Genomic DNA, 12,140 nt, shown 5'->3' on the forward strand with positions numbered 1-12,140 from the left:
GGGGAATTTACACACAATAGGATGGGAGACATTATAACCTTGTATTCATACTATGCACCATAAAATTGCAGCCAATTCTCAGGATTTGGAAAAACATTTTTTGAGCAAATTAATCCCAAAAATTTTTAGAGTACCCATAATACTCTAAGTACCCATTAGAGTACCCATAATAATAGTGCACCATTTATCCCTGCCCAGCTGGCACACTTGAATCCACATCTTAGGCATTGGCTGTGATTCCATGGTGCATAAGTATAAATTCAACTTAATACAGAGACTACTAATGTTCTATAAAAAGGGATTCTTGCAGGAAAGCTGAATATGTGAAAAAATAACTGGAGCTTAATCTACTGGTTGCATAGAAGACTGCATATTATATATATATATATATATATATATATATATATATATGTGTGTGATATTTCATATTTATTTTACTTTAAAAAGAAAAACTAATTTTATAAATGTTTATTTTTTCCAAATTCTCATCATAATAAATAAAGAAAATCTGTTTGTGTTTGCTTTATAATAGATTTCCCTATAGTGCAGGAATTACTGACAAAGCAACCTGACTTATCTTCCTTCAAGGCAAAGTGAACAAATGGCGCACTTACAATGCAAAATCTTCATTCTATTATTCCACAAATAAAAACCCTTCTGACATGAGCTGGTAACAGACCCTCCTTCCCCTAATGCTGCCAATCACTTTGTACATCCAGCACCTTTTCAGCAAAATAGGACTCTACTTTGCAAAAGTATTGGATGCTGAAAGTATTCCTTGCAATCCCCCAGCTTCACTGATGAAAGTGTATTTTCTCCAGCCTTGGAAAGCTTAATAAATCAGGCCCAATGTGGAAGAAGCAAAGAATTGATGATGGGATGGTCAATGAGGAAATGAAGTGATGTAACAGAACAATGTAGGAGAAGTAAAGGGGTGATGGGATGATCAGTGGGGGAAAAAGGATGGTATGTTTGGTGTGGGGGAGGAGAAGGGGTAATAGGGCAATGTGAGAGATGCAAATAGATTATGGGACAGTCGATGGGGGAGAGGAGAGGGGATAACAGGTTAAAGTGGGTGAAGTACAGAGGTGATGGAATGGTTGGTAACCAGACAATGTGAGAGAGGTAAAAAGGTGATGGAATGGTTTGGGGGGGGGGGGTAACAGGACAATGTAGAAGCGGGAAAGGGGTAACTAGAGATGGGCTTTTAAACCCACAAAGTTCCCATTGAGGTACACTTTAACTTAGGGGTGTCAAACTGAGGCCCATGGGCCAAATCTGGCCCGCACTGTAATTATATTTGGCCTGCGAGAAACTTCCAAATGTCTGCGAGAGCTGGCCCTCCGGTAGACAGTGCATGCACCGCTAATACTACAAATCCCAGAATGCTCTGCTGGTGCGTCAATCAGGACCCACAAGTGCCCCCTCCTTTGTTGACATTCATTAGTGATTTTCCTCAATTGTAGATATTTTTTCAATAAATATCAAGGTTGGCCCGCGACTTTGTCCAAATTTTTCATTTTGACCCACTGTGTATTTGAGTTTGACACTCCTGCTTTAACTGAACCCATATTGTTACTAAAGAGACTTAGGCCAGGAGTTTTTTTTTTTATTTTTGATATTTCTTTGCTCAGTTACCAATTCCTGTAACACGGTGTTCCAATTGTTCTAGAAACATACTGTATGTTTATTGTAAAGGACTTTTATTGCTTTATATTTTAAATAAAAAAAAAACTGTAGACATCAACCTATAAGTTGACAGGAGAGACAGAATATAAGGTACAGCCTATGGAGCTGCAAGGTGCATGCATTAAGTTAAAGAGAACCTGTCATTTCTATGGAAACCCAATCATTGGCATGCTGGGCAGTGTACAGCAGCTTGTGCATTACAAGGTAACTATTTTTTACTTATAAAGCTCAGGGAGGACTGGGAGGGAACAAGTTTATTTTTTAAGATTAACATGTACTTATTCTTTAAAAGCTAAAGACAGCAGCGCTCATGACCTGGGAACACCTGGCTGGGATTTTCACAAACAAGGCTGTTTTACTTTTGTTGTGCCTAAATATTGCAATGCAGTGTAAATCATAATAACCAACGTATTAAGATCAATGCAATTTGTAACTACAATATAAAAAGAGGTGGCCATGGGGAAGTAGTTATTACTGAAGACAAAAGTCACAGATAGCAAAATCTGGCAATATCACCCAGAGGTCCTCAACATCAGTCCTTAAGTCATACAAGTGGATTTTTTGGTATTGGTCATTTTCTGGCTCTTTGGAATCATTAATTATATAATTTACTGTTGCCTGTTAGAGAAATAATACAAATTTGTGTGGATCCTGGCCCCAAGGACTGAAACATTAAAATCACTTTAGTTGATATTACTTTTTATGCATTGTTGTACATCAATATTCATTGTTTTCATTTTGGGGTAGTGTATCATCACCATATATATATATATATATATATATATATATATATATTCAATTTTCAATATATATTTATATATATATATATATATATATTTATATTTATATATATTGTGACACCAATGCAGGATTGGTGGTGGAAGGGAGGTATATTTGCCCAAGATTCCTCTCCTATGTGAAGTAGCAGGTGGAAAACTCACCTGCGAGGTAATTAATGAAGCAGCACTAAGGGTGGGGATATAACAGAGCCAGGAGCTCAGTCAGGAGCCTAATTTTGAAGAGACACAGATAGGGATCTGTGCAGGCTCAGCCTGGCTTAGAGAGACACAGACAGGTGGACTGTGTGAGAGAGAGAGCTTGGTTTGGAGACACAGACAGTCGGTCTGTGAGGAGCTCTGCTGAGAGACTCAGAAAGTCGGTCTGGGTGATTGAGCTCAAGTCAGTCTGTGTGAGTGAGCTCAAAAGTGAGTAGAAGGTTGCTGCAAGCTTTGTTTGGAGCTGACAGGGAGAAGCCCTCCAGCTCATAGACAGGAAAGTCTGATGTATAGTAAGTGCCGGACAGGTGAGGTTTTCTTTTGCTTGAAACCTTCAATAAACCTGGCTGCAAGCCAGCTTAACACTGATACCTCGGTGTGTGATATGAGTTGGATGAACCAGACAAGTGTCCTTTGACCCCAGCAAAGGCGATCCTTGAGCTTAACTCCTCACAATATATATACAGCACACCAATATTCTGTTAACTCCAAGTATTTATAGGAATCCATCTAGTTTACAGGACACATATATCACATAGCCATGATGAACACATCCATTGAGGTTCCCAAAAATTGACCCTATACTGGATGGATTTAGATAAATAAAGACCTTGGATTCAAAAGAATATTGGTGGCCCCAATAAATGTCGCACCATATTCTGATTTTATCTATCTTTGTAGATCATATGTCTGCAAAAATTTGAATGCACCCGGGAATGCAAGAAAAAATAAAAATAAATCATACATGTTAACGCACGTCGTGCCAGGTGTTGACATGCTGTGGATTTTTCCTAATGCAGTGCATCACAAGATTTCTTAGTGTACTACCATGTGTTGGAGTGTACTGCAATCTATGCACATTGTAGCAATGATGTAACATGCAATAGCATGCGTTGGATAAGCTGCTCTCTGATAGCATTATGCCATTCCACAACAAGCTAAGATACCCAGAGGTCAGGGAGTGAACATTGCCATTATAATTGTATACAAAATAAATACTTCTGTTACATACAATCATTGCTTTTTTTTTTCTTACACTGACACTTAAATCTTGGTAACTGCAAAATATAGAATCACAATTTCAACTTCAGATGTAAATTCATATTCTTGCTGTTTTAGGTTGACATTTAGGACACCGCACATTAAAAAAAACTTTGTGCACTAGAAATCACTGTCTTCCCTCTATATCTCTGGCTAATTAAAGACTGGAAACCCTGTGAGGGGGCCATTTTGTCCTGTGCACATTACTGCTTGCCTTAATGCTTTAATACAATTCATGCGGCGTGGATGAGGGCACTTGTGCTAATCTTTGATGCAGATGCTGATACACGTTAGGGGACCAAACAAAAATAACTTTTTAAATTCACACCTAGGAAAGGAAAGCTCAGCATTTTTGCTTTCCTTCAGGCTGCCAGCGGGGACGGTGACAACCCCCAGCTGACAGCAATCATGGAGGCCCAGGGTGGCGGAAGAAATGTGGATTTCCAGAACTGCAGTGCTTATGTTCTATAAGATATTCTCAGAGACAGAGAAATGTAAGATTCTAAAGAAAAGTACAGGGAACAGGAAAATGCAGGGAAAGGGCTTTGCATTAAGTACAAGGCTGAATAATGATATAAAGGGAGAGTGAAATCTGTTCTGGTACCTAATAAATAACATTCGGTAATTGTAAAGGAAGCTTATATGAACAGAATTTATGCTAATTGTGTAACTGATGCAGCAAACATCAGATCAGAATAAAGCCAGAACTATTGATCAGCACACATGGTACAGTTCAGAAACCCAGAAAAATGAAGCCAGCCAATCAACAATCAAGCTGTAAAACCAAGTAGGGCCCATGGTAAACGACTTAGGGCTTGTGTCTATATTACTTTGATGTTTAGGAGGTCTTCAGAATTATTGAACAGGTACATCTGACCCATCAATTGACCTCCTGATATGCATTTAATTTGCTTCAAGTGGGTATTGCAATCCTTTAAACTTTTTTGAACATAAAATTTTTCATTGTTAGCAAAGTTGTCCTTTAATCTACCCTCTACCCTCCCCATTGTGACACACATTAAAATGCCTACCTTCATCCCTGATTTTAAATCTTCCTGCCTAATGTCCGAAGTCTTATGCCTGGGGTGTATGCCAATTATTTCTGTGGATGGCTAAGAGCTGCGGTAAGTATGGACAATCCATAGTTATGTGTAATACATGGTTTGGGGTGATGCAAAGCCATTTAATCTTATTGGCACCCCAAAGTATGTGCACTTGAGAACATCAAAATGCCAGACGATGCACTACCCCTCATTGTAGTGGGCTGCTTAACCAAAAATAGTAAATACAGCATTATTATACATTAGGCAGCCCATTGAAATAAATTGTTTGCCTTAACCCAATGCATAATAAGGTAGGGCAACACTGTGATCCAGGCTTATAGGCAATAATATTCTAACCATATATAGTTGTAGTTTTTTAGCTGTGCTGTGGTATAAAATGAACGCAAACAAATCAGTAGGGTAAATACGGTAAATACAAGTAAACACATTTTATCAGTAACTAAACTTAGATAACCCAATTTGTACCAGATTCCTAAATAAACATTAGTTAAATTTTATCAGCCTTCAAACAACTCCACTTAGCAGATAACTGACCTATTGGGGAAATAGCTGTTGTTCAGTCTAGATAACGCATAGACCTTTAAGACAAGCTCATCCAGAAGTTATTGCTATCTGATTTTTCACAGGTGTGGGATATATCATTCCAATTTGTATTTAATTTAGCCCCATCTTATCACATTATCCAAACTGCCATTTGTCAATCCAAGAAACTGATTTCCTGACCTACATGACCCATGGACATAGATAAAGTCTTATGGGATAATGGGATAATGTTACCAACTCCTCAATCATGCAAAGATATTTCAAATACACTGATAACAGGTTTCACTAGATCTGGTCTGCTGGAATTCTTCTTTCAATGTAAAGTCTGTCTGAAGTTGTTGGGTTGAAGCCTAAAGGAGACGAAGTCCCCTCAGTTGTCCCATTTTTTGTAAGGATATATACTACTCTATAAAATGTATTTTATCATAAATTAATATTTTGTTCCAGACCTTTCATCCAACCTCTCAATTATATCATTTGTTATTTTTAAAAGCTAATATAAAAGAAATAAAGTGGGGAAAAGAGTACTGGTCTGTCCAACCCAATGTTTCTCAACAAGGATTCCTTGAGATATGAGCAATTTTGTGCCTGTCAGGTCAGTGTAACTGACACAAAAGATCCTTTAAGATGACATTCTTCCTAATGGCCATCAATGTAAGAGACATTTTTTCTACTGACTACTATGCTAATATATTCTGAGCTGTGGATATAGCAATTATAGCAGGGGTTCCTTAAGACCTGAAAGTTATTTCAAGGGGTTCCCTTGTGTTAAAAAGGTAGAGAAATGCTGATCTAACCAATCATTTTATGTATAGGATTTTTTAAATTGTTTTCAAAGTGAGAGTGTGACAAAGGTTACCATTTGCATATATTCTTTTAGTTTAAAAGTCTCCCAAAAATGTGCCTCTGTGCAGTGGATACAGCTGATTACTGGATTGCAATAGATATTTTGGATGGAAAGTCAACATCCATTGCAGAATTCCCCTTACCTTGACACAAAGCCGTAGTAGGACTTGTAGCAAAATTATGATGTCTTCTTGTAGCAGTTTTTTATGATAGTCAGTTCTATTTGATTTAAAGGCTTTTAAAAAGCCTGGAAGATGGGTAATATCACCCAAATTTGGGTGGGCAGTGGTTCACATGTTTTAGGATGGTCAGTTCTATTTCTTATGGTGTTTAACCTCCCTAGCGCTAACCCTGAGTGTGACTCGGGGTAGAAGAAAGTTGCTAAAAGTGGTAACCCCGAGTCACACTCGGTGTTGGAACACCTATGGAAGGTTAGTAAATAGAGCGCTTACCTGATCCGCCGGGGTCGGACGCTGTCCAGCGTCGCGATCTCCGTCTTCTTTCTTCTTCCTGCTTCTTCATCCGATGAGTCACTGGGGGAGTTCGCGCTGACGTCGGTGCGTGTGTACATCCCGGCCGGGCGGGGCAGGAAATTCAAAATCCATTTGTATTGCATTCAATACAAAATAACTGTATTGAATGCAGTACATTGGATTTTTATGTGTAAAAGCAGTACATTGTTTTCAAGAACATTTATTTTACAGTATATATAATAGTGTGGGAATAATATGTATTTTTTTTTATTACATTTTTTTTTTAATTACATTTTTTTAAATATATACATTTTTTAATATATTCAATTTATTGTTTTTAAATGATTTTGTGTTTCAAACTTTATTATACTCATACTATTGTAATATACTGTAAAATACATTTTCATGAAAAACAATCTACCGCTTTTAGACATATATATATATATATATATATATATCCGGAAAGAAATGAACCGCTAGGGAGGTTAGAAGATTCTGGTTATGCAATGTTAACTGTTTTGAGTTATCAGTTAGTGAAATGTCAGGTGAACCCCAATAAAGGCCAGGGTCAGGGTTCAAACTTCTCTACATTTGTCATGTGCTTTATTTGTTGTTTATTTGTTGTTCATTTTGGGGTAACAATTCTAGAAAAAAAATTGGAAAATTGTCTGGAAAATAATAATTTGGAAAATAATCATCTTTCTAAGACCCCTCCCCACCATTGTGTTCCTCTGCAGAGCCTTAACACGAGATTAACTCATTAGTCATTTACAATAACTGGTACACAAACATTTTACTAAACATTTACACAATTTACACATTTTACACAAAATAACTATTAATTCAAAACGGCACATTTGTTTAGATGTGTATTAGTAGCCTTACCCCAAAATGTCTGTGTTTGCTTTAAAAGTAAAAAAATGTTGAGCTTTGTTTACATTAACCATCACATGGTTGGGTATTAATAAATACAAATTCACCGAGCAAAAAAGTAAAAATTACTTAGTATACGTAAAGACCACAAAAAAGGATTATCTAATCTAAATCTCTAAAACCCAGGTTTCTTTTATTAAGGAACTTAAAGTACAATGGCTCAAAGGGTGGTTACCCCCAGCAATCCATCAAATTTAGTTTACAGTGGTCAGGTCAGTAAGGAGATGATAGGAAAGATATGTAAGGCTATTTTAAGTTCATCTGCTGGGACTGGGTGAAAGTTGAGTCAAATAGTTTAGGGTATCTCAGATGAATTACTCCATTTTATGAGATAATAAAAAAAAATATTGGGATTATCACTCTGCCAGTTTACAAACTGTTTAAATATTGTTTTCACTTTAATTCTTTTTTTTTATTGCATCTCCGTGCTGATAATCCAGTTCAGCCTTTCTTGAACATTTTTCTGCTCCAGTGTTGGCTTCACATCCCAGTTCTTACCAGAGACGTATATGTCGGAATAACCATGCAGGAGCACGTCTGAGAAATGGGGATGCAGGAAGTATGGTCGTCCCTTGACAAGAAATAATATTAGGTTCTTTCATGCTGAAATGTTGTCTGTATTTTTTAGGCAAAGCAATTATTTATTTTAATTATCAGACTACGGTAGATTGATTCTGAAGACCTGAAATTTGTCTGGCAAAAAAAAATCTCTAATGTTTTTTTTTTGACAACATAGTTCTTACAGCACATCCACAATAGTTTATCTCAGGTGGGAATTATCCAGCATGTGTACATAGCTTTAAATTCTCACTAAGGAGGTTGCAGTTATTGACACCTAGAGGGTCTATTTATAAAACTGAAAGTCAGATTCATGGCCTTATCAATAGACCTCCTAATGTAGAATACTTTATCCTTAAATCATAGATTAGAAGGGGTGGTAATTGTGAGGGTATACTCACTTTTTCCATGTAACACTAAAATAGGAGAATTATTACACTTGTCATTTCTGTCTGTCTTGCCCAGTGAGATCGGCAAATTTTTTTTTTCATCCTACATCACCCGATCTTGCACCTGGGTTGGGTGACATAGGATGAAGAACCCGAAAGAAGAGACGAAGATGGCAGCGTCCAGAGCACCGGCTCTCGGATGGATGCCGGGACGACGCGGGACCAAATGCAAGACACCCCCCGATGGATCAGACTGCGCTGCGGGATTGAAGGTGTGTATTTTTTTGGGCATTTTTTAGTTTAGTTCCTCTTTAAATAAGGATCTTGTTTAAATATGTTTTTTAAAAAGTCACATTTCTATAAAGTATACTTTTTTCATTATAACATTTTATTATTTAATTTACACCAGATTTAAAGCGGAACTAAATCCACACAACTCACCTATCTGTGTTGCAGAGCAGGGTGCTGCCATCTTCCTTCTCTTTTTCGGTATGACCTTCAAGCATCTTGTTTGGTTGTGCTGGGATGACATAGTTCCTGCGTAGGCATGCATTCATTCCAGCACATGCAAGGGAAGACAGGATTTCTAGGGTTTCCCTAGCGATCAAAACTGATGCTGCGCAGCTCAGCTTTAACTCCAGAAACTCAGATTGATCAGGCAGTTAAGATGCATTATTGCAGAAGAAACATCCTCCATCCCTATCTGCAATAATAACCCGCCTGATCATGCAAAGTTTAAATAAAAACTTTAGTTCCACCTTAGGTTGTATTGTAAATGTTTACCTTCCATGACAATTTTATGGAATTTTAACTTTTTTACATGAATCCATACCATGCCATTGTATTGCACATATTTGCACATTTTCTTTCTAGTGCTATATGAATTATTGCAGTGATTTACTATTTCTGATTTTTAATAAAAAGGAGAGCCACGCAGTATATTTTCATTCAGTCACACCTACTGCCTTATTAAGTAAGAGTGTGCAGATATTTTTTTTCTCATGCTTGATGTGTATTTGGAACTTCACTTTTACAGGCTGTGTGTGTGACCTGGTATGAGTTGCAGGAGCATTTGAAATACAGAAAAAAACAGGTCAAATTCAGCCTTTACCTTAATGCTGTTTACCATTAAAATGCATTTATATAGCTATTCAAATGCAATCATGTTTGCAAGCAGTCAGATTCTTTATTGCAGACAGGACAAGCTATGTCTTCTCTGAAAACTTACCTGCCTCTCCGCACCTCTCTTCACCTCTTTTCACTCACCTCTTTTCACTCGCTTGTCCATTTACTTAGTTCTCTTCCATGTTCAGAATCTTGATTGGCCAGGCCATAATGTCTCCTGCACTATGCTGGGATCATACACACAATATACCTTATAAAAAAGGTTCTACACAAGCAAATACGTTTTTTTTTTTTATTATTGCAGGAGAGACGTTGCCTGTCTTATTTGCAATCAAGAACTTGCCTGCTCACATTTTTTTAAATCATTTTTAAGTTTTGCTTTAACCAGAAGCAGAGCCTGTGTATAAAATTACTAAAACTAGGGTTTCATCACTCTTTCCCTCTTTCCCCTGCCTTCCCCTTCCCTCTTTGAAGCCATTTACTTTTTTGGTCTGGACTCACCTGAATAAATTATGGAAAAATGATTATTCCACAATCTTGTAAATTATATCTGATGCAAGTTTGTTGCCCAAGTCGTTTCACTATATTGAATATGCACAGACCTTTGTAGGTCACATTTATATATTATTCTTTTTTTAATTTGTCTAGTAAATTTTTTATTTCAAAAAAGCAACATTCTTAAATGACCCCATAGTCACCTTATTATTATTAAATGAGCAGCAGCAAGTGAAAATAAATAACTATCTGCTTTGGTTTTATTTGACTTTGCTTTGTGATTCATGCTGTATAACACACTAGTTTTGGATTGATTGTATACCCGCTGTGTATTTCATCTTTTAAATGTGTGATCTGAATTTAGATATTTTCTACAACAGTCAATATACACTAGAATAGCAAAACAAGTATATTTGTATTGTTTCTACTAATTCCTATATTGTTTCACAAAAAACAGGCCGCGTAAATCGCCCGATTAATAGTTCCCCCCAGACAGCAGTCAGATGGTAGGGTTGGACTTCTATACAATGGCATTATCACTCAATATAAAGTCTATGAAAAGCTGAGTTCTGTATATATCACCAGAAACTATTATTACTGAAACATAAATTTTTTCTTAAAAATAAGAAGTAAACTGGGCATTACTTCATACTAGAGAAGCGTGACTCATTATTTAATAACTTTTACATCTTGATGATGTTGACTTGAAAATGTTCACATAAATAGTGAAGAAGTGTAATGAGTGACAATTTATGATTAAAGTTATGAGGTCATTTTACACTGGCTGTAAATCCAGTTAGGATTTTGTTTTAGATTGGGAATCTGTAAATAAGTTTTCCGGAATGTACAAGTGTCCTTTCTAGTTTTCTTCCAAGTACAATGGAATTAGTTTATATATTTGTATTGAAGTTGATGTTTAACAGTTGGGTTGAGTAAGTAAGCCATTAATGAGCTCCTTTCCAAATGCTGCTACTAGGCTTGAGACTACTAGAGATTCCCTATGGGTTTTAAATGGTCAATCACCAACCAATCATGTTGTTCCCTGATGTATGATGGGCAGGGTAGAGTTTGGGCAGAATAATATAAAAGCTTATGTTTTATTTGATAATCTACCTACTTCACATGCTGAGACAGTGTAACCATCATTCTGAAGACTGAAAGGTTAGTGGCACCAACAAATGTTTTGTCTTTATTATCCTAGGTCTATGATGATTTTTGTATTGTTTGTATTCCATTCTCTTCATAAAATACATTCTAAGTTCATTACTTTTTTTCCTGTATTGTTAATATATTTTAACAAATGCTCACTTCAGTCCACAAGGACCACCATCCTTTTACAATTTCAGGATTTTTCTAATAAGGAAGAAATGATACATAGTCACAGTTCAGGGTGCTAAAGAAAATAGTACAGGACAGGAATTTTAGAGCCATATTTTTATCATCCTATCTAAAAGTATTACATGTATTTCTATACCACCAGGTTTATAGCGTGATTATAAGAGATGCATTTATATGATCCTTTAACCAAAGTGAGTAATAATGTTGATTGTAAGATTATAGGGACAACTATGTGAAATGACACTATGAACACACGTGCAATAATTGTTGTTAGAAAACGAACGACTAACGACAGATCAACGATTATGTACAATTATTTTGAAAGATCGTATTGTGCACAATTCTGTACATGCTGTAACGATACGATTGTTTAAATATAAGCCACCAATAATGTACACACACTAGATATGATTGTTTGAACGATGCAGGAAGTGACATGTAAAGGGGAAAGTGTATGCAGAACCATCCACGATCACTGAACGACCGAACGATTGATTGCGAACTGCCAGGACGGTCGTTTGTTTCCAGCGACAATTCTCGTTCATTTGTGTCATTGTGCACTTTTTTGTTAACGATTATCGGCTGAATTGTCTTTAGTCGTTCGTTTTCAACAATAATTATTGCACGTGTGTACGCAGCTTTAGCTTAGAC

The 12,140-nt window shown here is 36.6% G+C and overlaps 1 protein-coding gene across 3 annotated transcripts in view; it reads left to right on the forward strand.

The window, feature by feature from the left end:
• Positions 1-11,182: 11,182 nt before the first annotated feature.
• The window catches only part of SLC12A1 (solute carrier family 12 member 1), a 79,644-nt gene continuing 78,686 nt past the window's right edge, over positions 11,183-12,140 (forward strand). For 2 of the 3 annotated variants that reach the window (XM_072402396.1, XM_072402395.1), the window contains exon 1: positions 11,184-11,312. The gene's annotated coding sequence lies outside the window, so the exon portion shown is untranslated. Of the gene's footprint in view, positions 11,313-12,140 lie in introns of all 3 variants that reach the window. The other variant, XM_072402397.1, reaches the window with a different exon arrangement.

This window comes from Pyxicephalus adspersus, chromosome 2 (assembly GCF_032062135.1).
Source record: "Pyxicephalus adspersus chromosome 2, UCB_Pads_2.0, whole genome shotgun sequence".
NCBI lineage: Eukaryota > Metazoa > Chordata > Amphibia > Anura > Pyxicephalidae > Pyxicephalus > Pyxicephalus adspersus.